Below are 13080 nucleotides of genomic sequence, written 5' to 3' on the forward strand. Positions count from 1 at the left end.
GTGAGGAACCTTTCCATCAAAGTCCACCATGTTAACTTCCTTGCCCTTTCCTTCGGCCATTTTGTCCCTTACTCCCTTCACCAAGTGAGCAAGCTCCCCCGACTTGACAGCCTCTTCAATCCTTTTTTTAAGCTGGAAGCAATCATTAGTATGGTGGCCCTTTTCTTCGTGAAATTCACAGTATTGGGTAGAATTTTCGTTCTTCTTGCTTTTAGGGAGAGGTCTGGGAGGTCGAAAGTTTTTCTTCACTTCCTCTGTGGCAAGAATCTCTTGAGGGGTCTTGGTAAGGGGTGTGAAGTTCATAGCCCTCTCCCTACTTGGAGGGTTTCGGCTTTCAGACATTCGTTGTTCTGAACCTCTTTGGCATCTGTCGTAGGAGTTAAAGTTTCCCCTTTTCCTAGCGGGACTGTTACCACGCCAATTAGGTCCCCTTTTTCTTTGTTCTTTTATGTCTACAGCTTCCTCTCCTTTGATGTGGGCTTCGGCCCTTTCGAGAGCTTCTTTCAGGGTTTTTGGGCATGGACTTGTTGAAATCCCTGGTAAGGTACTTGGAGGTGATGGCATTCATGAAACCGGCTAATCTAATCTTTTCATCGGCCCCCACATATGTTAAACCTTCCTTTTGTACCTTTCTATGAACTCTCGAAGGCTCTCGTCATCCCTTTGTTTTATCTGGAAGATTACTGTAGCATCTTTAACGTATCGCCTTTGATGGGAGAAGTTAGCCAGGAACCCCTTGCTAAGGTCATCGAAGCTTCGAACGCTTTGAGCAGGCAAATCATTGAACCAGATCCTGGCTGATCCGACAAGCGTTTGCATGAACATTAGACAACATTCAACATTCGACCATTTCTCAATCCTAGCTGCACTAGTAAAGATCTGAAGGTGGTCCTCAGGATCTTCAGTCCCATCATATGTTTTGATATGGGATGGCATTTTAATCTTTGTTTGGAAATTATAGTCAGCGATTTGCTGAGAGAAGCATGACAACTTGCTTGGTATATACGGCTTGGCCAAATCTTCTTCCACTCTTGCACCTGTGTTGTTGTTGTTATTGTTGTTCCCTTGGGTGGTCAACATGTAACAACCCGCACCTTCGTGCGTTGTTACTACTCGATACACTCGTTACGCCTAGCACCAGAGATTCGGATCATAATGTAACTATGTCAGATATATCGCTAAATCGAAGTATAATAAAAAAATTTCGCATATTCTATCGCTATTACAAAGCTATTTTCATAAATCATAACATTCACGATGATGTTGAGTGAGGGCTTAATCTACCCTCCTCGATAACCGTGAGGTGTCAAAACGTAAACAAACAACACTAACAAAGACTATCGGGAGAGTACCATGTCTCCAGCCATCGTGACGATGATGGCAATACGAGCAAGTAGTACCATGATAATCATTGTGGCATATCACATCGAAGAACGCACTCGAAGGCACGCGTAACTCGATCATTGCACCGAATATGGGTTATATAGATACGTATATACGACCCTTTTGTGATTAATTATAATAAATAAATAATAATATAAATATATGAAAATATGGCCCAAACTATCGCAACGCACCAAAAACGAGGATCGAAAGGCCTCCGTACGGACGGGCCAGCCGGACGGCTGGGCCGGCCGATCGAACGGGCCGTCCGATCCAGGCCACTTTGCCCTCCTTTCCTCCCTCCTTGCCTATAAATACCCCTCATTCACCCCCAAAACACTTGTTATCACTGTTGCTGCTCGACCAGACGTCCCAACCCCTTTATCTCTCGATTTCTCGCGATTCTTGTAAGTTTTCAACTCAAATCTTGTACTTCCTTGATCTATGTGCATTCCTTCACCCTTCTACCTTTCAATTTTCGACTTTTAACCGTGAAATCAATGGATTTGAGGTGTTCTAGGGTGATGTCATCATGGAGTTCTTATGAACTTCAAGTGTTGGCCTCATTCCACCAAGAACAACTCAGATCTAAGGGGTTTCCACACGAATGAACAAGGTTTTCACATCAGATCTATACGTAATCACGAATAAAAGGATTGAAGGATGGTTTTCCAAACTTTCTTTCAACTCTTTTACTCTCAAGGTATTCAAAAATGGTAGAATCAGGGCTTATACCGACCTTCTACTCATTTTTACTGTCGTGTTGGTCAAAGATCTGATTCCTAGCGATGAAACAACCAAATTCGGGTTAAACAAAGGAAAACCGCCAAGAACGGCAAGTCCTGATGGAACGGGGTGATTCCCGGCCGTTAGAATGAGTCGAAATTGATGGAATTTCAGTTGTTCAACACGTCACAGCTAAACGTCTCGACCAAAACCACAGAAAACATGTAAAATTGTCGAAAACAGCTGGACGGGCCAGCCGATCGAACAGCCCAACCGATCGGACAAGCTAGCCGATCGGACAGGCTGGCCGATCGGGCGGCCCAATCGATCGGACAGGCTAGCCGATCGGACAGCCCAACCGATCGGGCTGCCCATCCGATCGAACAGTCTATTCGATCGGACAGCCCATCCGAATGGGCCAACCTTCGATCTAATTTTCGTCCAATTCCGTGTATTCCGATACCATTTAATGCGTAATCCAATACTCATATAATCAGTCTGTAATCAGGGCATTCTCAGGCATTATCCCGTCAATCCAACCACATACGCACTGTGAGTATACTTGACCCCTTTCTTATCGAATTTTGGGTGTAACATACGTTCCTTATAATCGAACTCATCAACGAATCATTTAATCAGTCAATTTATCACTTGCGAATAACTATTTGCATAGATATACGTGATGCTAGTTGCATGTATGCTAGGACTTATACTCGTGACGTCCCATCAGGACTAGTATAGTACTATTGCGCCCGACGGGGTCTAGTTATGCCATCGAAGAATCGAGCATCGAGGTCTTAGCTGGTAGTATCAGTTTTGTGAGTATATATGCCGTGTGTTACGTTTATGCATGTGGAAATTCACAACACTTTTAATCTATTATACTACTACATATCAAACCTGTATACTCGCCAATACTTTTGTATTGACAATATTTTAATGTATGTTGCAAGTTTAGTTAAAGTCTTCATCAAATCAAGCTAGGAAGTCTAGAAACTCACCTAAAATCTAGGTTGTCGGATTTGAATTGTTCGAGAGGACAAGAAATCTATTATGACTTATGTGATTGTATTATTTGTTAGTATGGGATAACGAATGTAATAAATATTATCGCAATATAGTTGTTATGGATTCTCTTGAGCAATCTGATTCGCCTAGTGCCGCGCCCCGATGATTCCGCCATCGGTTGGGGTGTGACACAACACTTGATTGATAAAGTGTTGCCACGGGAAGCTCGCCATTATCTGGGCCATCAACTGAGGCATAAGGTTGAAGCCTTGAAGGCTTCCAGGCGCTACTGGGTAGTTCACCCCCAAGGGAGTGCTCATAGCGGCACTCCGTGCCAATGGAAGCACTGACAAAGCTTGTTCCCACTTAGTTTTTGTTTAGGGTGGAAGGCTTGCAACTGGAGATTGCAGGAGCTGGTCCAAAGTCAGCTCGTGCCCCAAGGGAGTACCGGTTGCCATCGGTTGGGAAGAGAAGAGAGGAAAAGACGTCGGATCTGGTCTCGTGTACAAGTATAGGTTAGGATTTGGAGGAGGATTACTAGGACCAGCCTTATTCCTTGACGTAGTTGGTTGTGAACTTGCAAAAGGAAGAGGGGGAGGCCCAGGAGATAGTGATGGTTCAGGTTCAGGTTCGTCATAATCCAGACGGATCCTCACTCCATTGTCTCGTTCCCTACTCACATGTTGGTTAAGGAGAGACCTCAACTCGAGAAAGTTTTTAGCAACTCCTTCAGGTGTAAGATCGATACGTGAGGGAGTGTTAGAGGCACCAACATTGGGAGATGGTACTCCCGAACGAGACGGTGTTGGCATTTGGAAAGTGAGGAACTCGGGGTATGTTGATCCAGTTGGAGTGCTTCCCGGTGTTGAAATAGAAGTCGGTATAGCCACAAGAGTTTGGCTAGTGTTCGGGGTAGAGGTACGAGGGACTTGGTTAACTTCCCCGGAGATTCACTTTCCGACATGCTGGTTCTTGAACAGAAATGGAGCTACACTACTAGGTCTTTTGAAGAAAATTAGTGGTGTAGCCCCACGGTGGGCTCCAACTTGTTGATGCAACAAATATTAGACCAAGGATAGTAGCTGGGCTGGTTAGGCAAAAGGGTTGAAGGGTTTAATTTTACCTAACGCATGTCGTGGGGTCCCCCCACGTTTGCAAGACGTGGAGAGAGGTTCACTAGTTAGATTTTGTTGTTTGCTCGAGATCCTCCACTGAAATGTGTTCAGCTTCGGATGCGGGAGCAAAAGGAATGTGTGTGTTGAATGTGAAGAGAAGTGACTTGCATGGAACAAGTACTCAAGAACAATGACCAGAGATCCCAATGGAATCAGGGCTGATCGGAGAATGTCCTGAGCACTAAATGAAGTGTCACATTTATAGGGAAAGTTATCGCTCAAAGAGGAAGCTATTGACTAGTGAACATGCTTGCAATGGGGGACTTACCCTTTTGGGGGTTAAAGCCTTTTGACCTGCGGATAAAAGACTGTATTTTGTGGACTCGTCTCACTTTTGCGGCTAGGAAAGTTGGTGAAGAAATCAGAGATGTGACCATTTACTGTTCATGTATTGCTTTATCCTAGCTCCCGGGTTTTTGACCTTTGAACATTTTAACCTTTTAAGCTTTAATGTGTCTAAGTCATTTTATTTGGTCTTGGGCTACCCTCGTCATCAATCCTAATGTATCTGTATTCGAGATTTTTTTAGTAGTTATCTTGACAAACTGAACTTAAAGACCTAGTTAAGCTTATAAGTTGAAAAACAAAAACAACTTAGATTCTTTCACTCTACATTAGAAATGACCTCTAAAATCACAAACTCAAACTTGTACACGCGTATTAGAAACATCTAGGGTTGTTTATGTGCTCTTTTGACCTTCACCAAACACATCAAAGTAATAATTAGATGTGTGACTGCATGAAGTTTCCAAGTTCTAATGTTATGATATATTATTGTTTAGCAAATATGTAAACGAACATAAACATAAGATAGAGTGTTCACTTGCATTTTTTTAATTACGCAAACAAAAAAAGTGTTTATGGTCGTTTAATTGTTAAATAAGCGAACATAAATGAACTTTCTATCAAAGTGTTTATTGGATATTCGATTCATTTTTACAACCCTTTTCTATCAAAGTGTTTATTGAATATTCGTTCATTACAACCTTGAAACTACTCACTTCGAACATGTACACATTGGCTAGTTAAAACCCTGGAGGCCTAAACTATTTATTGGTGTATATTTTTGTGAATAATATTAATTTCTTAACGATTTTACTGACATGTGTATAATTTGTGACAACTCGAACCTTAGACTTACTTTGTGTAACGATACGTGTTTACGAGAACGTTATTAATTGAATGAATACTTGATATGTTATGTTTATGTGCATTATGTGTGTATGTATGTTATGTGTTGCACGAGCCCAAACCACACACTAAAACCCGATCGCACAAAGCTAACCGGTCGCACAAGCCCTTTGGGCCACACCTTGTAAACGGACAATAGGGCAGCCCATGTAAGGGCCGGCCCACCCCTCTAAACCGTGTAAATACCCATAGTTGGGGATTAGAAATCTCATTGTTACAAAACACATTATCACACACACAAACCCTAGGCGACTTGCTCTCTCTCTCTCGTTTTGCTTGGAAACCCGACGGCACCCATTCAACCGATTTCCACATCTCGGTTAGTGTTTGTATTGTTTTGCTTATTGTACGATTACATGCTTAGACTTGAATGATTAGGGTCGATGATTTAATGAACTATATGATCTACGTATGTATGTTCTTGTAAATCGGCTTTCATGTATTAATTTTATGGTTGTTGATGATGTGATAATCGGGTACTAGTTCACGGGATTTGGATGTTTGTTTATATAAAAACCGGTTGATAGAATGGCTAGATGATTGGTATGAATGTTGTATGGTTCTTGATGAATTGTTTAAGTGTTGTTCATGTTGTTGTTCATACGGATTTAGTACTAGAAATCCTGTTTGATCGATAATTGCTTGAAAGAGAAACTGTTAATTGATGGTGGTTAATTTGGAAACTGATAGTGATAATTGATTTGCATAAATGTTGTAACCGATCTGCTTGAAATCAGGAAAACTGTTACACTTGGTTGCGACACAGATTGCGAGTCGAGACCTCATGATCCCGACTCGAGACCACAACAGCATGAACCGAAACCACGGTTGCGAGTCCCGTTGCGACTCGTAACCAGACCATGACGAGCCGAGACCATCCCTTGCGACTCGAAACCTCTCGTTGCGACTCGTAACCCCCTGTTACGACTCGAGATCGCTGGTTGCGACTCGAGACCGGTTATGCATGTACACTGTATTGGACCCTTCCTGTCACGAGCCCAATCTGTTGGGCCAAATAATTTGGACTTATGACTGTATGTTATTGGACTGTTTATCTGGTTGGGCCGATATGTTATTTGGTAGTATGTAATTGGGCTGATTGTCTTTTGGGCTTAGACATTGGATCGCACAAGTTTAATAAGTGGTATATAATTGGGCCGGGTTATGTTGGGCCAAGATTAGAACGCACAAGTTATGCTCTTGACTGCTAAGTGTTACCATGCTCTATAAGTGCTCGAAACATGTTAACTTGTATGTTTTATACGTGCATTACGTGAAGTCAAAACCTGACTTGCATATAACCGTGATAGGACGTGATTGACCATTTACTAGCTTATCTGTACTCTTTGTGTATCTGCCGAGCAAACCAAGGTGAGTTCACACAGCCAAGGCATGGGATTCCCGGGTTGGGAATTGGGTTGGATATGTTGATATTGAAAGAGTTACTCGTACTTACGCATTCACTAGACTATAGACCATCGTCCTCAGGATAGTCAGGACACGTTACGTAAAGCCTACGTAACCCAGTATTTGCCATTTGTCTCCCGGGTCGGGAGGACACGTTACGTAAAGCCTACGTAACCCAATACCATCTACTGTCTTCCGGGTCGGAAGGACACGCTGCGTAAAGCCTACGTAGCTCCCACGCGTACCACTGTCCTCGGGGAAGGGCACGTCACGTAAAGCCTACGTGTCCCAGTACGTATTCCTGTTCTCGGTTTAAGAAGAACACATGGTTGCACTAGTCTAGTAAGTACCATAATGGGAATCCCCATTGTTCAGGATAATTGTGAGAATCCCTCACCAATAGTATATACATGTATGGGAAGCCCCCACTAGATGAACTTACGCATTACTGTTACGAACTTACTTTCTGTGAACTTGCTCAACTAGTTTGTTGATTATTTTGCTGCATGCCTTGCAGGACCTTAGGTACATTATGGAGCTTGCACAGGGAGGAGCAGGTCGTTGTGGGATTTGGATCATGAACGATATCTGAACTTATAACTGTTTTGAGATTACATTACTATGCTTCCGCTACATAAACAATGTTTGGTTTTGAAACATCAATCATGTCATGATGAACTACATTAATTACTTTTATTATTAAATGCTATGTTTGATATGATTGATGGCTTGATCCTGGTCATGCCACGCCTCCAAGCGGTGATACTCCGCAGGTGGATTTTGGGGGTGTGACAGATTGGTATCAGAGCCATTGGTTATAGAGAACTAGGTTTTAATATGGGGAAAACGTTTTATTAAAACCAGACTATAACCAGAACAGTGCTCTCAACGATCCACAACGACGCTTCGCTCCACGTGCAAGACTCGACATCCTAGGTAATAAGGTTTATGTTTATTGCCTGTTTGCTAGAACTGCTTAGAACTTTGCTCGCATTACGTGCTTACACTTGTGTGAACTCACGTGCTTACACATGAGAATCCCTACGTGCTTACACTTTTCTGTCATCGCCCTACTCGCGAATGATGTGTGTAAAATGCAACATATAAAACACATCAATTAAGGCATAAAACTAACCCTTTTTAAGTACTAATGTTGGAAAAAGAGTGTTTTTGTCTTCCTTTTGTATTTTCAGGATGAAATGAGCTCAAAATCACAAAAGAAGCAAAAAGACCACTAATTCTACCATAAATACAAGAAAAGGAACAAAAGTAGACTGCCCGGACCTTCAACGGCACCTCCCAAAGCAAAAAGGAAGAAACAGAGTCTGAACACGCCCCGTGTCCAGCGAACACGGGGGCGTGCCCAGGAAGCAGCAGAAAAGACAAACCAGTAGAAGCTTCCATTGCCCACCACGGGGCCGTGTCCAGCGAGCACGGGGGCGTGGTGAAAGTACAGCAGGCGCATTAATTGTAATTCGCAATTACAATTAACGAGGAGAGAGAGTGTCAGGCGGGCACGGGGCCGTGTCCAGCGGACACGGGGCCGTGTCCAGCCTTCTGTTCAGCCTATAAATAGAGGAGCTTGGCTTCATTCTCTCTCATCCCTTGGCACACCACCTCTCTCACACCTCATCCACCACCCACCACCACCATAACACCATCATCCACCACCATCATCCATTGTCCATCGTAGAGTGTGTGAGTCGTCTCGGGATCCAAGATTGATCGTAAGAGTTCTTGACAATCAAGGCCATGTTTGCCTAAGTCTCTTACATCACTTGGTGAAGACAAGTGTTTAGTATAATACTTTTTATTTTTAATCTTTTGCACTTTTTATTTGGTTTTGTATTAATGACTTTAATAACTAGTTACTTATGTTGAAGGTGATCTTTCCTTATCGTTTGTCCGTGGTGTCTTGGCGTTATTTTACTGTCTATATAAAATAAAAGATTTTCACCATTCATATCTCCACGGTCTATATGGAGGTATGTTGGCTACCTGGTCGGGGGTTAAGGGAACGGTTTGGTAAAGGTCTTGCCCTTGTTCAGCGTTTAGAGGTCCTGCTTGGGACCTGGGTCAAATTTAGTAGGATCTCCTTCAATGCCCATAGGTATTGGATGGCGGGGATCCAAACTCTTTGACCCCCTCATAAGTTAACTACTATTAATACTATAACCCGGCTATTTAGGACTGTATCCCTGCTGACTCAGACTACTTAGCCGAGGGTAACGTCACCGCCAGAAGCGGGGCCTACCATAATTTGCATTAATAACTTAATTCATTATCTTTCAATAATCCGACCCTTTAGGATTGTATCCTTGCTGACTCAAACTACTGGGTTGAGGGTAACGTCGCCTTCAAAAGAGGGGCCTACTACAATAACTAAGATAATCTCTTAAACAAGTGCAAAAGTGCGAAAATAATCAAAGGTTATACTAATACACGTGTCGGATCCAAGTGATTCATCTTGTCTATCTGTTTTTATTTTATTTTTATTTTCAGCATTTAGTTAGTTTTTATTTTTCTTAGTCTAAAACATTTTTCTAACCTTTTTGATTTGATTAGACGTTGAGGATAAACCGGTATTAAAAGCTCTTGTGTCCTTGGACGACCTCGGTATCTTACCAACACTATACTACGTCCACGATGGGTGCACTTGCCCATATGTGTGTTTAGTGTTAGTAAATATCGTGTTTTATAAATTTAAAACTTGGCTAAAAGTGTAAAAAGGGCTTAAATACTCATCAAAATAATATTACACCTAACGCACATCAAGTTTTTGGCGCCGCTGCCGGGGACACAAGGATTTTAAGAAAGTTAGGAATCAACGGCCTAATCGTATTTTTATTTTTCTTTAATTTTTTAGGATTTTTTTTTCTTAGATTTTTAGCTTCTGCAGAGCTCAGCACGGGGCCGTGCCTGGTCGGACACGGGCCGTGCTCAGCAAAGTTACTGGCAGTTTTTGTTTTTCAAGTTACAGAAGGCTGACCACGGGGCCGTGCCGGTGCAACACGGGGCCGTGTCCAACTTCCAGTAACTGGGATCTGGAAAACAATCACTGTATTTCCGACCACGGGGCCGTGTTCGCTCAACACGGGGCCGTGGTGAACCTTCTGACCGACATTCTTTTTTTGTTTTTATTGCAGGACTTGGAACCCGACACCATCCTCACGTAGTGTATGAGCTCCAGTTCCAATAAAGACATAAAAGAACCGCTAGAAGAACCCGAACGCTTTCTCAGAAAAAGGTTAAAAGCCAAAAACCAAGAGAAGGTTTCGGGTGATCCACCCCCAATGGCGGACCAACGTACCCTTATGGATTATCTACGGCCCACCGTAGGTAATCTAGGCGCCGCTATCAATGCTCCGAATGTCGAAGCCAATAACTTCGAGCTTCGACCGCATTTGATACAAATGCTCCAAAACTCCGCAACCTTCCACGGGCTTGCGGACGAGGATCCTCATCTACATATAACTAATTTCTTAGAAATATGTGATACCTTTCGGATCAATGGAGCATCAAACGACGCCATACGCCTCCGTATGTTTCCGTTCTCACTAAAAGACCGAGCGAAAGCTTGGCTCAACACCCTCCCAGCTGGATCGGTAAACACCTGGGATGAACTAGCCCAAAAGTTTCAATATAAGTATTTCCCTCCTTCTAAAACTGCTAAATTAATGGCTGAAATTAACACATACTCACAAGAGGACGGGGAATCCTTATATGAAACATGGGAAAGGTTCAAGGAGCTATTACGCAAGTGTCCCCATCATGGCCTCGCAATATGGCAACAAGTATCCACTTTCTACAATGGATTGTTGCCACACACTAGGCAGACACTTGATTCTAGCTCCGGGGGACTTTTAGGTAATCGACGCCCACACGAAATATATAATCAAATTGAGGAAATTGCTCAAACCAATTTTCAATGGCACACTCCCCGGGGAAATAAGTCTATCGCCCCGGGCGCCCATAAGGTCGACGAAAGCACCTCTTTACAAGCCCAAATCGAGGCCCTTTCTTCAAAAATAAAAAAATTAGAAATGACAAAAACAGTCTCAGTTATGGCTTGTGAAGGGTGTGGTGGGTCACATGAAAATTGGAGTTGCATGAAAGAAACGGACGATCAACAAGAAATGGTAAACTACATTGATAATAGACCTAGGCCGTCGGGTCCTCCAACGGGAACTTACAACCAAGGATGGCGAAACCACCCAAACCTTGGTTGGAGAGAAACCGGCAATAGTAGTAACCAACAAACCCAACGAACAAACTTTCAGCAATCAAGAAATGAGTCACAAAATTTCACTCAACAACAAGGTGGACGAGAAAGGCTCGAAGATACTATATCTCGCCTCGTCTCCGACACTGATAAGAAAAACTCGGAAAGATTTCTACAATTAGAATCTAATTTTAGGAATCAACAAGCTAGCATTCAAAACATAGAAAAACAAATAAATCAACTAGCACAAAATTTTTCCGAGAGACCGCAAGGCGCATTACCTAGCAATACCGAAACAAACCCAAAGGCGCAAGTTCACCTCATCACACTACGAAACCGCACCGTAGGGCCTGCAGAAGTACCTCCACCAACGGAAGAAACAATGCCAACACATCTGCAGGAAAAGAACTCTCCCCCATCACCAGAACCTACCAAGGCTCCTCGAGTTCCATACCCCGGTAGGTTAATTCGTCAAAAAACCAATGAGCAATTCGCAAAATTCGAAAGTTTGTTAAAACAATTGCATGTCAATATTCCTTTTATCGAAGTCCTAACCCAAATGCCCAAATACTCTAAATTTATGAGGGACTTCCTTACACATAAAAAGAAAATTGAAAATTTGCAATTAGTTAATTTAGGCGAAGAATGCTCTGCCCTCGTACTCAATAAACTACCCCAAAAGAAAATCGATCCCGGAAGTTTCACGATTCCATGTTAAATAGGGGAATCACCCGTTCGCAATGCCTTGGCCGACTTAGGGGCTAGCATTAACCTCATGCCCTCATCAATGTTCAAAAGGCTTGGCTTGGGAACCATGAGCCCTACAAAAATAAGCATACAACTCGCTGATCGATCAGTCAAGTTCCCACAAGGTGTCATCGAGAATGTCTTGGTAAGGGTAAGCAAATTCGTTTATCCCGTTGACTTTGTCATACTCGACATGGAGGAAGACACCGAGGTCCCCCTTATCCTAGGGAGACCCTTCCTTGCCACAGCACAAGCAGTGGTAGACATGAATGAAGGGACACTGACTTTGAGGTATGGGGACGATGAGGTGAAGTTCGGAGTTGGGAAGAAAATAGAGGACGACGACCCAGTCAATTACATGAAGGTTATTGATTCAAGCTTGGATGCCGCTCTCCGACGGTGTAACTTGGGAAGCAAGGCACTCCACTCAGAAGATATATGACCAGAAATCGGGTCTAGCCAAGGACCCTTATAAACGTGGCGCACCACGGAGGCATTCCGCGGATCTATCCTTAGTTTAGTTTAGTTTAATCTTTTAATTTTTGCAGAATAAAACACACTCATGGTGGTAATGGATGAAAAAGGGAACGAGAAAAAATGGAACCATGCACGAAGAACAGAGCAACCCGACAAAAATCTCCATTACAGAAGGCTCAACACGGGCCGTGCCCAACCAACACGGCCCCGTGCTGAGCCCCTGCAGAAAAATCACCCAGTTCAGGTAACTGGACACGGGCCGTGTTCAGCGGACACGCCCCCGTGTCCAGGCTTCTGTTTCAATTCTGAAATTTTTGTTACTGGCACTTGACCACGGGGCCGTGCCCGGTGAACACGGGGCCGTGTCCAGGATGCCAGTAACAAAAATCTTTGCTTTTTAACATACTTTTATGCATTCTAATCAACCAAAAATATTATTTTTGGACACATTGAGGACAATGTGTAATTTAAGTGTGGGGGGGGATGCTAAAACCTTGAAATTTTGCAAAATCCTAAACACAAGCCTTACACAAAACTCTATTGGAACCGCTAAACACCCCAAATTTTTTCAAAAACTTTTTCATTTTTTTATTTACTTGTCTTAGTTTAAGTTGGGAAGAACAAGTTCTAAAAAAAGGTTATATTTTTACAAGTTTACAACCGATAGCGTCGTGATAAAAAAAGGAACCAACATAAGAAAATTATGAAACGGCATAACAAGTCTAGTTTAAAATTCGATTATAT

General features: G+C 42.8%; 1 non-coding gene across 1 annotated transcript; it reads right to left on the reverse strand.

Annotated features, from left to right (window-relative positions):
* Positions 1-10561: 10561 nt before the first annotated feature.
* LOC118491838 lies at positions 10562-10668 on the reverse strand. Its single transcript, XR_004892283.1, has one exon. It is a non-coding gene; the product is annotated as a small nucleolar RNA R71 (small nucleolar RNA).
* Positions 10669-13080: the final 2412 nt, after the last annotated feature.

The sequence above is a fragment of the Helianthus annuus genome, chromosome 4 (genome assembly GCF_002127325.2).
Source record: "Helianthus annuus cultivar XRQ/B chromosome 4, HanXRQr2.0-SUNRISE, whole genome shotgun sequence".
NCBI classification, from domain to species: Eukaryota; Viridiplantae; Streptophyta; class Magnoliopsida; order Asterales; family Asteraceae; genus Helianthus; species Helianthus annuus.